The sequence below is a fragment of the Ahaetulla prasina genome, chromosome 2, assembly GCF_028640845.1.
Source record: "Ahaetulla prasina isolate Xishuangbanna chromosome 2, ASM2864084v1, whole genome shotgun sequence".
In the NCBI taxonomy this organism is placed as follows: Eukaryota; Metazoa; Chordata; class Lepidosauria; order Squamata; family Colubridae; genus Ahaetulla; species Ahaetulla prasina.
The window spans coordinates 93,360,561-93,377,308 of NC_080540.1; the positions used below are offsets into that span (position 1 = coordinate 93,360,561).

The following is a 16,748-nucleotide window of genomic DNA, read 5'->3' on the forward strand; positions in this document are numbered from 1 at the left end:
TCAGTTTTCCAGCCAGCATTGTTATAGCAAAAATAGCAATTTACATCAGAAATTAAATTAATGTCTTATATTGCACCATTTTATATATCTTGGGAAAAATAAACAATAAGTTTACACTAACATCAATTATTAAATATTGTTTTTTAAGCCTTCCAGTTTTCTTAAGATCTATCAGTCAACATTAAGAACCACATGGTTACTACCAGCAGTTATAGAACATGTACTAATCTGACCATAATCCCCGCAATGCAATCAACACATTAAAATAAAACAATTCTAAGGAGGCGTTCCACCATTTATAATTAACTTTATAGTCAGTTCTTGATTTCTAAAATAAAAGGAATTTAAAAGGATTTTTACACCATAAAGAATTCCCTGTTGATTCCTACATCCAAATCCAATACATCCAAGTTGTCTTCCCATAATATTAAAATGTTTGTTGTAATTGATGCAGCACCCTACTAGGTGACAGTAACAACCTGCCCTTGAAAAACTAAGAAGTTGGGTAGATGTTGGATGGGAGACCTACCTGGAAATTGTAAACTGTAGCCAAGACAGGCAATTGGAGTGGGGGAATCCTAAAAGGCAAACTATTTCAATATTGTTTCCAAGAAAATTATATGGAATTGATCTCAACAGTTTACCATTTTATTCTAGATTTATGTAATACTGAATAAGAGTCTTTTGATTTTAGGGTATAAACTATTCTTCAAACAAAGTGTTTATTTCAGGTGTAATAAAATTAGTTTAAGACAAAAACTGATAACTGAGTTCTTAAACTCATATTAATTTTTAAAAAGCCAGAATTTACATAATTTGAATTTCTGGTTGATTTTTCTTTCAAATATATTTCACAGAAATAATTACGCTGAAATAGCACAGAAATAGTAAACACTGACTTCCCAATCAGGGGTCAAGTGTCTGTTTAATCCTTTAGTTCTCAATCATACAGTTTCTTGAACACATATTTTATTCAAGCCTTAAAACTTGGATGATTAAGAAAGGAGAGAAAAAAGGATCAATGATCAGAATTTTATTCCCTTTTCAAGTTCAAATTTCAAAAGGTAAGTTTTAAATAATAGGTTTGTGATGTCAATATGAATAACTAAACACCAGGGAGAAACTGCATCAGCTAGATGAAAATTTACTCAGTTAACGTGTACTACTAAATGTCTTTTGAATTTTGAATAAGATGAATTCATGCATTTTAAATGAAACACATGAAAGCAATTTGGTGCATCTGAATCCCTCCCATACTTTTGCTTATTATTTTAGCTTATCATTTGCTTGGTCCTAGTTTTTTTAATTAACTAGGAAAGTATGTATGTATGTATGCTCAAGTAGCTAATTTTTAGCTACATACAGCATGAAGTAATAGGACAAATGTAAGCATATGAAACAGGAATTAAGACTGTTGATTTAATAATTACCGTATATACTCGAATATAAGCCGATCCGAGTATAAGCCGAGGTCCCCAATTTTACCCCAAAAAACTGGGGTAAACTGGGGACTCGAGTATAAGCCGAGGGTGGGAAATGAGGCAGCTACCGGTCGGGGAAACCCTCCCTCCCTCAGCCGAGAAGGCTGGCGGCTCCCCCGCCCCGCCCTCTCACTGCACCGGCAGGGCTTCCCCGCGCTAATGCAAAAGCCCGCCAAGTTTGCGCCATCCGGTATAATGTGAAAAAAAGAAGAAAAAAAAACCTCGAGTATAAGCCGTATATACTCGAGTATAAGCCGAGGGGACGTTTTTCAGCACAAAAAACGTGCTGAAAAACTCAGCTTATACTCGAGTATATACGGTACATTAAATGCAGGTATTCTGCCAAGCAATAATAAAGGAAATGCTGTCATGTTAAATTCTTGGATTTTTCAGAATAGGATCACAATTACACTGTTTTATTTGGTGAAAGTCCTTTATAATAATTATCTCTCTGCAATCTCTTAATGGTTTTACTATTTTTTCATGACATCTAGATAAATCTACTATTCGTTTCTGTTATGCATGTTTATTGGAGAATATATAATTTTTTTGTTATAAATTTCTGCTAAGCGATTAGTGGCCAGCAGAATCCATTATTTATGAGAAAGGACAGAAAAGATGTTCCAGCTTTTCATTATCTTTAGTGATAGAATTCACATATTCAAGCCATTTTATTATTCTTCACATGAGTTCATTCAAAAAATTAAGTAACATTATTCAAATACAAAAGATGATTTTCCTCCATGTTTCACACAGTAATCCATGAATTAATGGACATGCTTCACATAATAACTTACAATGTAATATCTCTGTTCACTGCATATTCTAATATAGTCCCTGAACTATCTCTATACAGCCCAAGGAATGTCATTGTGTTGTACAAAGCTAGGAAATTGGATTTTTATTTAGTGCAAGACACTTTTAAAAATAGTTTAAAAACTGAGCAAGAAGGAGAGAAAGCATAGCAGAGGGCAGAAGTGGTAGTCACAAGGATTATATATCAAAATCAAAATCAAATTCAATTGCATGAGCCAATATAATTAAAAGATTGTATCAGAACATCCGGAAAAATGGACTTTAATGTAGGAACCCAAAGAATAATCTTAGCAGCCAAAGAGCAATCACGGCTGCCATACAATGTGTATGTGTGTGTGCACGCAAGTGTGTGTGTATGGCATGTGTGTATATATATATATATATATATATATATATATATATATATATATATATATATATATATATATATATATATATATATATATATATATATATATATATATATATGAATTGGGGCTGAAAGATGATAGGGAAGCAGTATGCTCCCTCCCATATTTGGATAGACCAGGTTGCTTCGATAGGAAAAAACCCACTTAATCTTTCCCCTGGTACAGCTGACAAAGTGAGGAGGAGACCCTGTGGTTTAGAGATTAATACATCTGCCTAATATGCAAGCAAGCCCAGGTTCGAATCCCAGAAGGGTATGGCTAGCTGATGAGAGCTAAATAGCTTGAAATAGAGCTATACTAGTCTCCCTTTATTTCTTAGTCAGTAAATATAAATTTAACACAAAATAGTTTGTCGTGTAAGCGACTGCCTGTGAGGGCTCCTGGATAGGGGTGGAAAGAAAGAGAGACATACAAGCACCTCACGGAATCCCAATCAGCTGGTGTCTACAATAATTCTGTTCTGCATTCTGTTTGCAAAATATCCTTACAAGATTTGTAATGAGCTACAAGATTTGTAATTTACTCTCTACTCAATGCACGGTCTGGACTGCAACCCCAGGATAAGTATTCATCAGCATTAACTGTTGATGTTCGGACCTCTGATTTAAACACCTCTAATGAACACATCTGTACAGGCACTAAGTTATGTTTACTCAGGAACATTTCTTTCTAATTCTTAACCAAAAAAGCAATTTTCAGCAAATGATTCCATTATTTTCAATAAGTATAGTTTCACTTGTTTCATCGGTCATGTTACATCCTTTAGATTATTTAAAAGAATATAATTGTATCTCTTTTAATTTTAAGACACATTAGTTCAAAACTGATTGCAATGATTTACGATGCAAATTGTGGTCTTACTTGTGGGCATAACTCATGGATTTCTTATGTTCGCTTTTCAGCAATAACCCTGCGCTATTATTTCATCTCTAGATAGTTGATATTAAGGCACTGGAACCATGTTTATGTTTATGTTTATTCAGATTTGTATACCGCCCTATCTTCCTAGGGACTCAGGGCGGTTCACAGGCAAATAAAATACATATAAATACAAGATAAAATGTCCGTTAAAAAACTTATTAAATATAGCCCGATAATTAAAACAATATATATAATAAAACCCATTTAAAATCTAAATTTAAAAAACCTAGTCCAGCCCTGCGCAGACGAATAGATGTGTTTTAAGCTCGCAGCGGAAGGTTCGGAGGTCCGGAAGTTGACGAAGTCCTGGGGGGAGTTCGTTCCAGAGGGTGGGAGCCCCCACAGAGAAGGCCCTTCCCCTGGGTGTCGCCAGACGGCACTGCCTAGCCGACGGCACCCTGAGGAGTCCCTCTCTGTGAGAGCGCACGGGTCGGTGAGAGGTATTTGGTAGCAGCAGGCGGTCCCGTAGATAGCCCGGCCCAATGCCATGGAGCGCTTTAAAGGTAGTTACCATATATACACAAGCCAGAATTTTTTTCATACTAAACTTGGTCCTTTGACTTGCTGTACCTAGATGTATATACAACTTTATATTAATTTGTAGGCACCTCATCATCCACTTTAGTACAGTACTCCAATTTCCCAAGATAATCTTTGAACTACTACTTCTGAATGTGAAACCTTGTACCCTATATATACTTTGTATGCTGTGTACAATATGTGTCACTGGAAGGCCAAGTACATACCTTGGATAATTTATTCTTTTATCCAAGTCATTTGTACAAATGTTTTAACTATTATAGACCTTAGGACAAACTGATCTTTCTTTACAGCTATCCCATCTGCTTAAGAGGGGGGAGTTCTGTCTCTATATATTAAATGATAGGTACGCTGCCTTTGGGAAGTAAACACATGCCTTTGATTAAAAGGCCAGAGTAGTTTCCAGAAATAATAATTTAGAAACATGTGGAATAAAGCTTCTTTGAAAGTATTTTTTGAGAAAAGATAAGGATTATTCATTATTCAGTCCCTTTATTAGAAATTATACAACCTTATATTTTATTTATTATATTCTACTCTTTTTTTTCAACAATAGAAATAAAAGACCTTAATTAAAGCATTTTCTATGGACACCAAGTCTTCCTTCCAAAGAATGGATAATGAAAAACTATTTTTCTATCCTCCATTACTTTATTTAACAGATTAAATAAGTATATGCTCCTGGAGCATATGAGGCTGTTGCACATTTATGGATATAAGTTCCACTGTTCAAGGATCTATGTTGAAAGATTGATGAGAAGGACATCTTCCATGAACTTCAGCTGGTTTATCTGCTATAGTTGCTGCTTTGGGACAAGGTGTTGCTGGCTCCTATTTATATGATTATCTACTAGGACTCCTAGATCCCTCTCATAGATACTGCTATTGAGCCAGGTTCTCTACCTGTACATTTGGTTTTTCTTCCTAAGTGTAAAAATGCTACTTTTTTCACCATTTAATTTCATTTTATTAGATAGGGCCCAGTATTCAAGTCTGTCAAGATCTTTCTGGATCTTGAGTCTATATCCTGCCAGCTTGCTGTTGTCTGCAAATTTGATGAGTTCCCCTTCTATTCCCTCAGCTAAACTGTTTATGAAACTATTGAAGAACACTGGGCCTCAGACAGAACCTTGGGGTACCCCAGTTGGCAACTGCACAATTCTGAAGGAAAAAGATGTAATTGTTTTCAGATGATGCTGAAAGTTTGTATTCCTTTGTGCTGCAAAGCACTTTTTTTTCTGAATCTAAAGTGCCTACCTCTACTTATCAAAATATCTATATTATCTTTTGATGCTTAAAAGAAATTGAAATTATAATTTCTGGCTCTGCTTTCATTGAGCATTTACAACTACAGAGCAATTAATGGAACATAAAGCAAAAGGCAAGACATTATTCTGCTGCTTTAATTTAATGCTAAAATTTGAGTCTGATGACAATTGAAGTTTTAGAAGATAGTTGGGACTAAGCTAAGGCTGCAGAGATGCCAATAAATTGTCCATCTCTTTTTGATAATATTTATGTAATTGTATAAATATTTATTGGCAGATCTGCCTCTCCGCAAAAAAAACACCTACCATTATTCATTTAGTGAAGTTAAAAGCATGACTTGTATCCTTAGGCGCGGTATGTTTCTGGTTCTTGAAAATAGCTTAGAAGGCCAAATGAGCAGTATCAAATCTGTTAAAACTGCCCGCCAGGTTCTGAATGCTTATCACCTTACCTGCATACTCAGTTTTCTTTTGGAAAGCTCAAGGCACTTTGGCACGCATATTAAATATTATAATGAAAAGTTGAAAGTTTGGAGAATTCAGATTGTTTTTCTCCATGCTGAACTGTTCATTAGTCTAAAGGAGAAAGTATGATAATCCAAGCTGTCTCAGCATGCATTTTAATTATAATAATGAGCAATATTTGAGCAATCTGATTCGGAGATCCAGATGAAATTCAAGCGACTTTAAACAATATGTTCCACATGTATAAGAAAAGGACTGCAAATCAATGTTGTAATTGTACCTAATTCAGAGACAGTGTATTTTTGCTATGTTATAGATCAGTGATGGTGATCCTGAGTGCGTGCATGCTCGTCTAGATCACAACTTGGAAGAGGAGCTGCCCAGGGTGCATGTGTGTGCCCCAAAATGAACTTTTGGTTTCCGGCGCGCGCATGCGCACTGGCCAGCTAGTCTTCCAGGTTTCTGGTGTGCATGATCACACAGGAAAATGGAAGACCAGCTCTTCTAGTTTCCGACACTGCCACACGCATGAAGGCAAGCTGATTGTCATGTGCGCATGTGCGCCAGAAACCCAGAAGAGGAACGGGTGAGATCGCGCATGTCAGGCAATATGGCTCCGCATGCCACTTCGGGCAAGTATGCCATAGGTTCACCATCATGGTGACAGATTCATGAGGTTGAAGGAAATGTTCTTTCAAACAGAGGCCCTTCTTTTCATAAAGGCTGGTAGTACTTCTTTGGAGAGACCCTGATGACTTCAACTCTGATAACATTCAGGACGCTAATGAAGATATGGAGCTTCTTTCAGGACTTGGAGCAGGTTGAGGGCAGAGCCCCTGTTGAAGGGATTTATTTTTGGTATATATCAGTGGTGGGTTTCAAATTTTTTTACTACCGGTTCTGTGGGTGTGGCTTGGTGAGTGTGGTGTGGCATGGCTTGGTGGGCATGGCAGGGGAACGATACAGCAAAATCCCCATTTCCTCCCAATCAGCTGGGACTTGGGAGGCAGAGAATAGATGGGGGCAGGGCCAGTCAGAGGTGGTATTTACTGGTTCTCCGAACTACTTAAAGTTTCTGCTACCGGTTCTCCAGAACTGGTCAGAACCTGCTGAAACCCACTTCTGGTATATATGCCTGTCTTACGGCTATAGATGAATATTTAAAAATAATGAGGATAAGAAGACTGAGATTGTTTTAAATTTTGCAAATATCATCTACGTGTGGCAACTAATTTTGATTTTGCAGAGTGCTGAAAGGAACCCCCAGGAGTCTTCAGACCATACTTTGAGAGATGCTATCTTAGACTAAATACACAGATCTGAAGCTTATATGAAAACTGAACTTTTAAAGAAACAAAGTGCTGGATGAAACAGCATGAAGATTGAGGGCTCAACTTTTAGAGCTGCATAGTTAGAAAGAACAGCAGTTTAGTCTTTTACATAATTCATGTCAGAAACTTTCAGTTAATTAATGCTATGAGAACTTTGAAAATATATAGCAATTTAATTTACTCAAATATCCCCAAATCTGAATGCTAATCCCAGGTTTACATCAACTACTGTAACATACTGGGCAGGCAGATTTATTTCTGTATATTATGCTACCTGCAAAGGTAGCAGATGTTCTTTTCCCCTGAGACAGTTTTACTTTCTACAACTGCAGTCCTACATCAGTGTGGCTTATGCATTTGTGGGAATTTTCTGCCTACAATTTTAAGAAAGGTGGAAAATGTGCTGCTGTGGGAAAATGTAGGATTGTTGCAAAGAGCTGTTCTGCCTGTTATTTTGGCAGGACTCCTGTGCCTTTAGTAATTTAGGGAGTGGTCTTAGGGTTCTTCTTCTTTTTTCCCACAGAGTGAGAAATATTTTACATGTCTGTGAGCAAACATGTAAGATATGAGGTATCAGACATCTTAGGGCAGACTGTCTATTCCATTCACCTCTAAACAAAATAGAGGTAGAATATTCTACTATTCTAGAATATTTAATATTTAATCTAGAATCTACTACACTAGAATATTTAATATTCTAAAATAGTATTTGTTCCATGTTAAAATATAAAGTAATTAGAGAAAAAGCAAGATAATAGTAAGAAACCCTGATATGTCGAAACTAAAAAACAACCTCCAGTAAAAAAAAGTAGAAAAAAAAAAGTACCCCTCAACTCCCCTTCCCTTAATTTCTGTTGTTACCCCATTTATTTTGCTTGTAGGAAGTTTGCACAGAGAAACTCAGTGCAGAAGTTGTCAGGAAGTTGCAAGTTCAAAGCTTCCCTCCCTCCTTCTTGTTTGTTTGCAACAAATTGCAAAATGGTGGTCATGGTGCAGAAACTAATTAAGAGTCTACATTTTATTTTACAAGAAATAAACACATTATGATTGTGAAAACATTTTTGTGAAAGTATAAACCCAATGTTCAAAAAACAAAAACATGATTGGGTAAAGCATACAGTTTTTATATTATTATCATCTCTTTTAGTCATTAAACGTGAAACTCAGTCAACTGAACATTTAAAAATGTGTCACAAATACCCTTGACTGGTGCTAAAGTCCTAGGTATCAACCAAGTATCTTCTTAAAATATATGATGTTACGAGTAGCGCAGTTTTTTGCAGTTCTGCTGGTGTTATTGCAGTAAGCTGCAATTTCTTGATGTGTTTTGTAAAATCTGCTGCCACCGACTGCCTCCCACTGACCCGTGCGCTCTCACAGGGAGGGACTCCTTGGGGTGCCGTCCGCCCGACAGTGCCGACTGGCGACACCCAGGGGAAGGGCCTTCTCTGTGGGGGCTCCCACCCTCTGGAACGAACTTCCCCTGGGACTCCGTCAACTTCCCGACCTTTGAACCTTTCGCCGCAAGCTTAAGACACATCTATTTATTTGCGCAGGACTGGGCTAGGATTTTAATTTTAATTTAGTTTTTAATGGGGTTTTAGTATTTTAATTATAATTTTAAATTCGGCCTTATTCAATAAGTTTTTTAATTAGTGTTTTATCTTGTATTTATATTTGTGTATTTGTGTTTTTAATAGGCTGTAAACCGCCCTGAGTCCCTTGGAAGATAGGGCGGTATAAAAATGTGATTAAATAAATAAATAAATAAATAAATAAAAATTCTTGGACATGGTACCAAGTGCCCCGATGACAATGGATATCACTGTTACATGTTTCATCCATAGCCATGTAGTTTCGATGGCGAGGATTATTATTGTTGTTGTTGTTGTCATTATCTATTATTTTATTAATGAATCGTTACACTAAGCAGTGGCTAACACAAATAGAGTAAAGTCAACAAACCATCCTTTTTCTGCATGACTGGGTGGTGGTGGGGTTATCAGAATTTGGTTCTCACTTATAAGATGCTTTTTTAAAAGCATGTTATATGTCTTACTTTAAAAGTAACATGTATTTATCCTCAATTCTTTCGTCTCTGAAATGGAAAAATTGTTGACAATAGCAGAGGTTCTTAATCCCCTCTTTTTTAAGTTACTATTGCAAAGTTATCAAAGTGATACAAATCCATAACTACCAATAAGGAATTCTTGGTATAGTCATTGGACTTCTTATTTTTTTATAAGTGCACCCCTATGCATACCTATTTGAAAGTAATTCTCACTAAAGTTAAGGAGACTGACTTTCAAATAAATTTGCATAGGACTGCAGCTTCAGTGCAGGAGTGCAGAAAATCATTTTGTACTGTTTTTCATTGAATGCAGTTAATGAAGTATTCTGGTGCTGTTTAAGAAGGATGAAATTGAAGAACATAACACAGGCAGCTCCACTCAAATGCATTTGACATCTGAAATTAATTAAATCCCTGCTGGTTATTGTTTTATTTTTTTTTAAAAAAAATGATATGTTTTCATAATTTCTCCACTTTATTACACACCCTGGGGAAACAGAAGTAAGGCCCCTTGTGAAAATCCCTTTATTTACTTAGTATGAAAGTACGCAAATAAGAAATTATTAACTACTTGCACAGATTCGAATGATTTATTTTAAGCTGAGCTGTTTCCTAAATGTAATCCTGTGTAAGATATTATGATATTATGATATTACGATGTAAAAAAGATGTTGAGACTCTAGAAAGAGTGCAGAGAAGAGCAACAAAGATGATTAGAGGACTGGAGGCTAAAACATATGAAGAACGGTTACAGGAACTGGGTATGTCTAGTTTAATAAAAAGAAGGACTAGGGGAGACATGATAGCTGTGTTCCAATATCTCAGGGGTTGCCACAAAGAAGAGGGAGTCGGGCTGTTCTCCAAAGCACCTGAGGGTAGAACAAGAAGCAATGGGTGGAAACTGATCAAAGAAAGAAGCAACTTAGAACTAAAGAGAAATTTCCTAACAGTTAGAACAATTAATAAGTGGAACGACTTGCCTGCAGAAGTTGTGAATGCTCCAACACTGGAAATTTTTAAGAAAATGTTGGATAACCATCTGAATGAGATGGTGTAGGGTTCCTGCCTAGGCAGGGGGTTGGACTAGAAGGCCTGCAAAGTCCCTTCCAACTCTGTTGTTATGTTATGTTATGTTACTCATGAGCTAGCTAGGTTGGCTTTCAGAACATTTCACCACTGTAAGGTGCATGTAATCTGATTGTTTTGTAAGAAGTCTTTCCGCTGTGCAGACAATACTTAAAAGGGAGAAACTGCAAGACAATACCCGTATTAGACACTAAAAAACTACCTTGTCTCTTCTCCCAGGGTAAAAAGATTGATACGCTTAATCTGGCTGAAAAAATGGCTTTTCCCAGAACCTATTGTAGGAAATGATGAGAAAAATTTGATTAACTGGAAGATGACAGTAGAGACCTTGATACTGTCTGACTTGGTTGTTGACTTACAGACGTTTCATTACTCAACTAGATAACATCATCATTGCCTGCCACGGATATCCACTGATGATAGTCTAGTAATGATACATCTGTAACCCAACAACCAAGTCAGACGGCATCAAGGACACTATGGTCCAATCCTGACATACATATATTCTCTTCTGTTAGAAAATGACTAACACTACTTTTGAAAGCTGGTACAAAATTCAATAAAAATAATTAAAACAGTTCTTTTTCCCTCAGGTCTATTATAATCAGTACCCCCCAGGCAGTCTATAAAGTGAGACTTCTGGTGAATATTTTTCCCCTTGGCCCTCCATATAAGGCAATTAAGTTTTCCAATTGCTGTTGGAAATGTTCTTAATTGCTCATCTTTTTGAACCATCAGGAGTTTCTCACTCTAGTACTCCGGACTGAAGACTATTCAAAATCTTTCACTCCAGGAAAGTGCCATCACTGCCATATGAGCATCAGTTAGGAAAAGCTCCACGTAACCCTTGTGGAAGCCTGGCAGAACAGGTAGAATCTGTGGTGAAATGAGAAACAACATCTGCATGTTATTCCTATTAAGGTTTGTTTTTCATCCTGTCCATCAGTGACATCAATGTGAATTTTATAGATGGAGAACAGTCAGCTCTTATCCAAACAGGGAAGTTCAGCTCAAATGGTGGAGGAAACCTCAAAACCTTCACGTTTTCACATAGGTAGAATTTTCCAAACTGCCACTGTATGAAAATCAGCATACTGTAAATATTGTCAGCATATACTGCAACACCCTGAATAACGAGATTCTTATTGCACTTTGGCTATACCATATGTATTAAAATTAAAATTCTTCTTGGTGCATCTAACACTTGGATAATACAAAATGGAGGATTATATCATGACTTTAAGAGAAAGCCAAATAATCTATCCGATAAATGGAATAATTTCAAACTAACCAACATTCTTTTTTTTTGCAATAATGCTACCACTAATTTTATTTCATTTTAGGTCTCAACAAGATGACATATTTTGGCTTATATAATCTACAAGGCTTGTAGATAATGTATTGTATATTTTGTTGTTGTAATATTTGTATAATGTCTTTTACTTCTGCTTGTCATCTTAAATGCAATAAACAATAAACGAACTCAGTTTTTCCTGGAAAACAAATGAACTGAGCATCCTTTTTAACATGGACAGTTTATTCATCTTGTACCCTTTGATATCTTGCCTCCTACCCTATTAGATTAAACAAGAATTCAATTGTATTCCATAGTATTCAGAAGAAATGGCCAAAAAAAATATATATATTCACATGCACTTCCGAACCGATAGGGAAGGTAAGTAGATTTCACCCCTGATTTAAACCGGTTTAACGGTGGTAAAATAATTTACCTTTACCTAACAGTGGTAAAATACTTTATAGATTGATGATATATAAACAAAATTCTTTTAAATGTGAAAAGAATAAGATAGTTTAAAGGGAAAAATGAGGTTTTAATGTTCATTTTAAATATTAATATGTTTTGGGAATATAAAATAAAATAAAAACCCCAAAAATGTCATTTAAATGACTTCACCATAAATTTTGCCTCATTGCATGATCTTCCACAGCCCTGTTCACTAAAGGCTTGGCACTAAGTTCCGTGATGATTGGAAAACTGAGGTGATTCATTTGGACTGTATGGTATTTCCCCCAACTTTTCAAAAAGACTCTTTGCAGAACTGACATAAATCTAATTCATTCTGGTTGCGGCAAGATGAAAATGTCACCTGCAAGTCAGCATTACATGCCTATGAATATCATTTTTTTCCTCCATTAATATATGTTTTTGTATGCCCAGCTGAGTTTGGTTTTAAATAATGTGTGTCCTCTGGGCCTTATCTCTATGTTTTCTCACTGAACGTTATCATGTCTTCTACCATGAGGGCTTCATTAAAGTAGAATGCTGTCATGCAAGGAATTAGTCTCAACTGTGAAAAACAGAGTGGCTTCAAAAGGAAAATTAGGTATCCTGGAGCACCAAGGATTGCTTGTATTCAGAGATGTCCCAGAGGATCATTTCTGCAATTTTCGGAAAACTTAAAAGAAAGATAATGACTGTGCAAATATGGAAAAACCCAGTTCCCCAGTGCATGGCAGTGGAAAAAGGTTCATGGAAAGAACAAAGCATCTTTCTATCCTGCTGTGTTGGCTAAATTAAAATGAACGAAACATGCTGGCTAGGTACTTTAAAGAATAATTTTTAACTAAGTGAAGTTCTGATTTATTTAATAATCAAGGCAGAACAGGCAAACTATGCCAAGAAGTTTGCAGTCAGATCAAGGTGCATTCAAAGAGGATAGAAGGGCTGCTGGTTCAGGCTGTCAACTTTTAATGCATAGAATTAATTCATACAGTGAGATGCCCTCTTACATATTATTGAAAAAAAATCAAATACAACTATTTTTGGGATGAAACCTTGCGTATTTCATGGCTGAATATTTCTTGCATTCTTGGAGACAAAGGAAATGCTGTCACATAGACATTCTTTCTATATGCATTTTCAGAGACTAGTTTAGATAGATATATGAAGTATCATGTAAGCCAAGGGTGTCAAACTCGATTTCACTGAGGGCTGCATCAGGGGTTGTGTTTGACCTTGGGGGGCCAGGATGGGCATGGCCAGCTTGATGTCACTCATGTTGGGGGCATCTGTGGTGGCCTGAGTGCTCTGCAAGTGAAAGCGGGTTCCCCAGCTCTGTTTTCAGCTGTGATGGCCTCCTGCAACCCTCTGCCAGCAAAAGCTGACCTCAGGAGGACTGCCTCCATTTTTGCTGGCAGAGACATCTCAGGCTGGTCCTTTGTTGTTTCCAGGGCAGTCCCATGGGCCAGATCTAAGCACTCCGCAAGCAAGATCCAGCCTCCGGACCTTGAGTTTGACACCCCTGATGTAAGCAATTTAGTTACCAGTAAAAGTCCAAAAAAATCTCTAGAACTCCGCACTAGTTCTATAAACACAGATTTCTTGCTTATTTATTGATTGATTTGAATTTATTATAGTTATAGTCACCCAAATCCAAAACATTCTTAAAATCTGTAAAATTTACTGAATACAAAACCACAAAGCCTAGACAAAAATGATCTAAAAAGCAACAGAAATGGAATGAAATGGTGGCCCTAAAATACATTAACTCTAGGCTTTTAATTTATATATCATACTGTAAAAATACAATGAAAGTACATTCCATTTTCAATGAAATACAACTCTCCTTGGTTAAAAAAAAGGCTTTTAAAAAGTTTGGAAAAGCACAAAAACGAGAATCACTTCTGCTTCTATTAAATAGATTTATAGCATTAAAAGAAGCATAAAAATATATAATTTTAATAATTAATATTCAACTGAGCCACAAAATAATACACTTCAGATGTAAATATAAAAACATAATTGAGGATAACTCAGTAAGCCAGCGTGTGCATCTAGCATTTAAGGTTAACTGTTAATTTGAAGACATTTTTATGATGTACACACTCTTCATTTTTCTATCTCTGATAAACAAGTGTTGATGCTTCTTATTCAAAAGAAACAAACCAATCAACACAAATCTTCCAACTCAAACGATGTAAAAAAACCCCACAACTCTTCTAAGCTGTTTGACCCAAAGTACAGAGAAACAAAATAGATGCCCTTATTACTAAAAGAAGCAAAACATCTGTCCAACCAGCTACCAGATTCCTCATTCTTACTGCCACAGTTTGTCACAGTTTGCTGGCATCAAGGGAATTTTTCATGCCACCAGTTCCTCATTGGGAAGCAAGGGGACTTTGCTCCAATACCCAGCCTGAACTCTTAGCCTTTCTTTGCTCTACTTTCTTTTTGTGGCAAGAAAAAGTCTGGACTGCAAAATCTTGAGCATTATTTTAGCAGCCCATGAAATAAGTGCTGTAAAAAAAGCCCCCAGCAGTTTGGACATTCTTTAGCACTGCCCCTTTTTAATACTGGAAATAAATGGATTTTTTCCAATTGTTTGGCCACCCCTATCTTTTTTTTAATTCCTGTTTACAAACCAACAGCAGCAGTTAATGTCAACATCTTGCAAGCTTTTAAATTGCTCTACTGAGATTTCATCCATCTTGCAGCTTCATATGTATCATGAACTCTAGGATCTTTTCAATACCGTACAGTTCTTCTGTACATTCATACAATCTAATCTTTAACCATTTTCTCTCTAGTTCAAGGATGTCAAACTCATGGCCTGCGGGCCAGATGTGGCACACGCTGGGCACCCCCAACCCCGTTTTAGCAAAGGGGAAAAAAATTGTCATGCATCACGTGATGACAGTGTGTCATCGTGAGTTTGACACCCCTGCTCTAGCTGATCTTTCCTTCTTTCTCTTTTATCATACACATCTTTGCATAAGTTTCCTTTTATTTCTGTAATTTTCTTAAATGTCTCTTATACTTCCCATTGTTATTGTTATTAATTTCTTTGCATTACATTGTAGATTTTTAGTTCCTTTGAAATCTTTCACCTGTTCCCCCACAGTATGTGCTGTGTTTGATCCACAATTTTTCTATTATTTCTTTGTAGAACTGTTGAGTTGAGGGTATAGGGAGGAACTACAGGCACAGTATAAGCTGTTTTCAGTCACTTCAATATGCTGAAATAGTGCAACGTATCAATTAAAACAAACAAATAAAATCCCATATAAAAAAGCACCTTTGCGATGACCTCAACCTGGATGACCTGGAATCTCCAGAGACATTTAGCTATGTACTTTTGCGATGAACATCCTTTGAACCGTGTGGGAATATGAATGGCTTTTCAGAAAAGAAAAAAAAAGACTACAGGAACCATTTGTGCTTCAATTTGAGATGCAGACGACACAGACTCATCACCCACAGCCTGCGCCTGTGTTCAACAGTGAAGGAACACAGGGTATAGAAAAACATTCTGCAGAAAGCACAGCTCCACAACACAGTCCTTTCAGCAGTTCCAAGAAGGCTCCACACCCATTTGCAATACTCAGGTGACTGAGGACACAGGCAAACTTCCAAGTGGCCACAATGACTCTATAAAAGAATGCAAATGACCAGCTGTCTGCAAGGAATATAAATCCTTCCATTCTCCATTATCCTGTCCGAGCTAAAGAAGCTTCTCGGTTGAGAAGGGAAATGTTTTCAAAGAGAAAACAAGAAAGTCCAGTTGCCTCTGGAAAAAGCACCTAAAAGTATAAGTAAAAGTATGAATATAATACTATAATGAAGAGAACAATAGGACAGGAACAGTAGGCACTTTTGTGCTCTTACGCACGCCCCTTATAGTCCTCTTAGGAATGGAGTGAGGTCAATAGTAGACAGTTTTTGGTTGAAGATTTTGGGGTTTTGAGTAGAGACTATAGAGTCAGGTACTGAGTTCCAAGAGTTTACAACTTTGTTACAAAAGTCATATTTTCTGCAATCAAGTTTGAAGCGGTTGCTTGCTCTTGTATTGTTGCAACTGAAGCTGAAGTAGTCTTTTACAGGAAGGATATTACAATAGATGATTCTGTGTGTTAAACACAAACCATGTTGGAGTCGGCGGAGTTCTAAGTTTTCTAAACCCAGGATTTCAAGCCTGGTGGTATAAGGTATTTTGTTGTTTTCGGAGGAGTGAAGAACTCTTCTAGTAAAATATTTCTGGACACATTCGATAGTATTAATGTCAGAGATGTGGTATGGGTTCCAGACAGATGAGCTGTATTCAAGAATAGGTCTGGCAAAAGTTTTGTATGTTTTGGTTAGTAGTGTAGAGTTTTTGGAAAAGAAGCTACGTAAAATTAAGTTTACAACTCTTAGAGCTTTTTTTGCTATGTAGTTGCAGTGGGCTTTGGCATTTAGGTCGTTTGATATGAAAACTCCAAGGTCTTTGACAGGTAGGGGGTCGTCAGTAAGGTAATGTCCATCAAGCTTGTACTTGATATTAGGGTTCTTTTTACCAATATGTAAGACTGAGCATTTGCTGGTTGATATTTGAAGTTGCCAAGTTTTAGACCAAACAGAA

At 36.7% G+C, this 16,748-nt stretch overlaps 1 protein-coding gene across 3 annotated transcripts in view; it reads right to left on the reverse strand.

Moving 5' to 3' along the window:
* The window catches only part of SPOCK1 (SPARC (osteonectin), cwcv and kazal like domains proteoglycan 1), a 617,584-nt gene that overhangs the window by 45,601 nt on the left and 555,235 nt on the right, over nt 1-16,748 (reverse strand). The window lies entirely within an intron of this gene.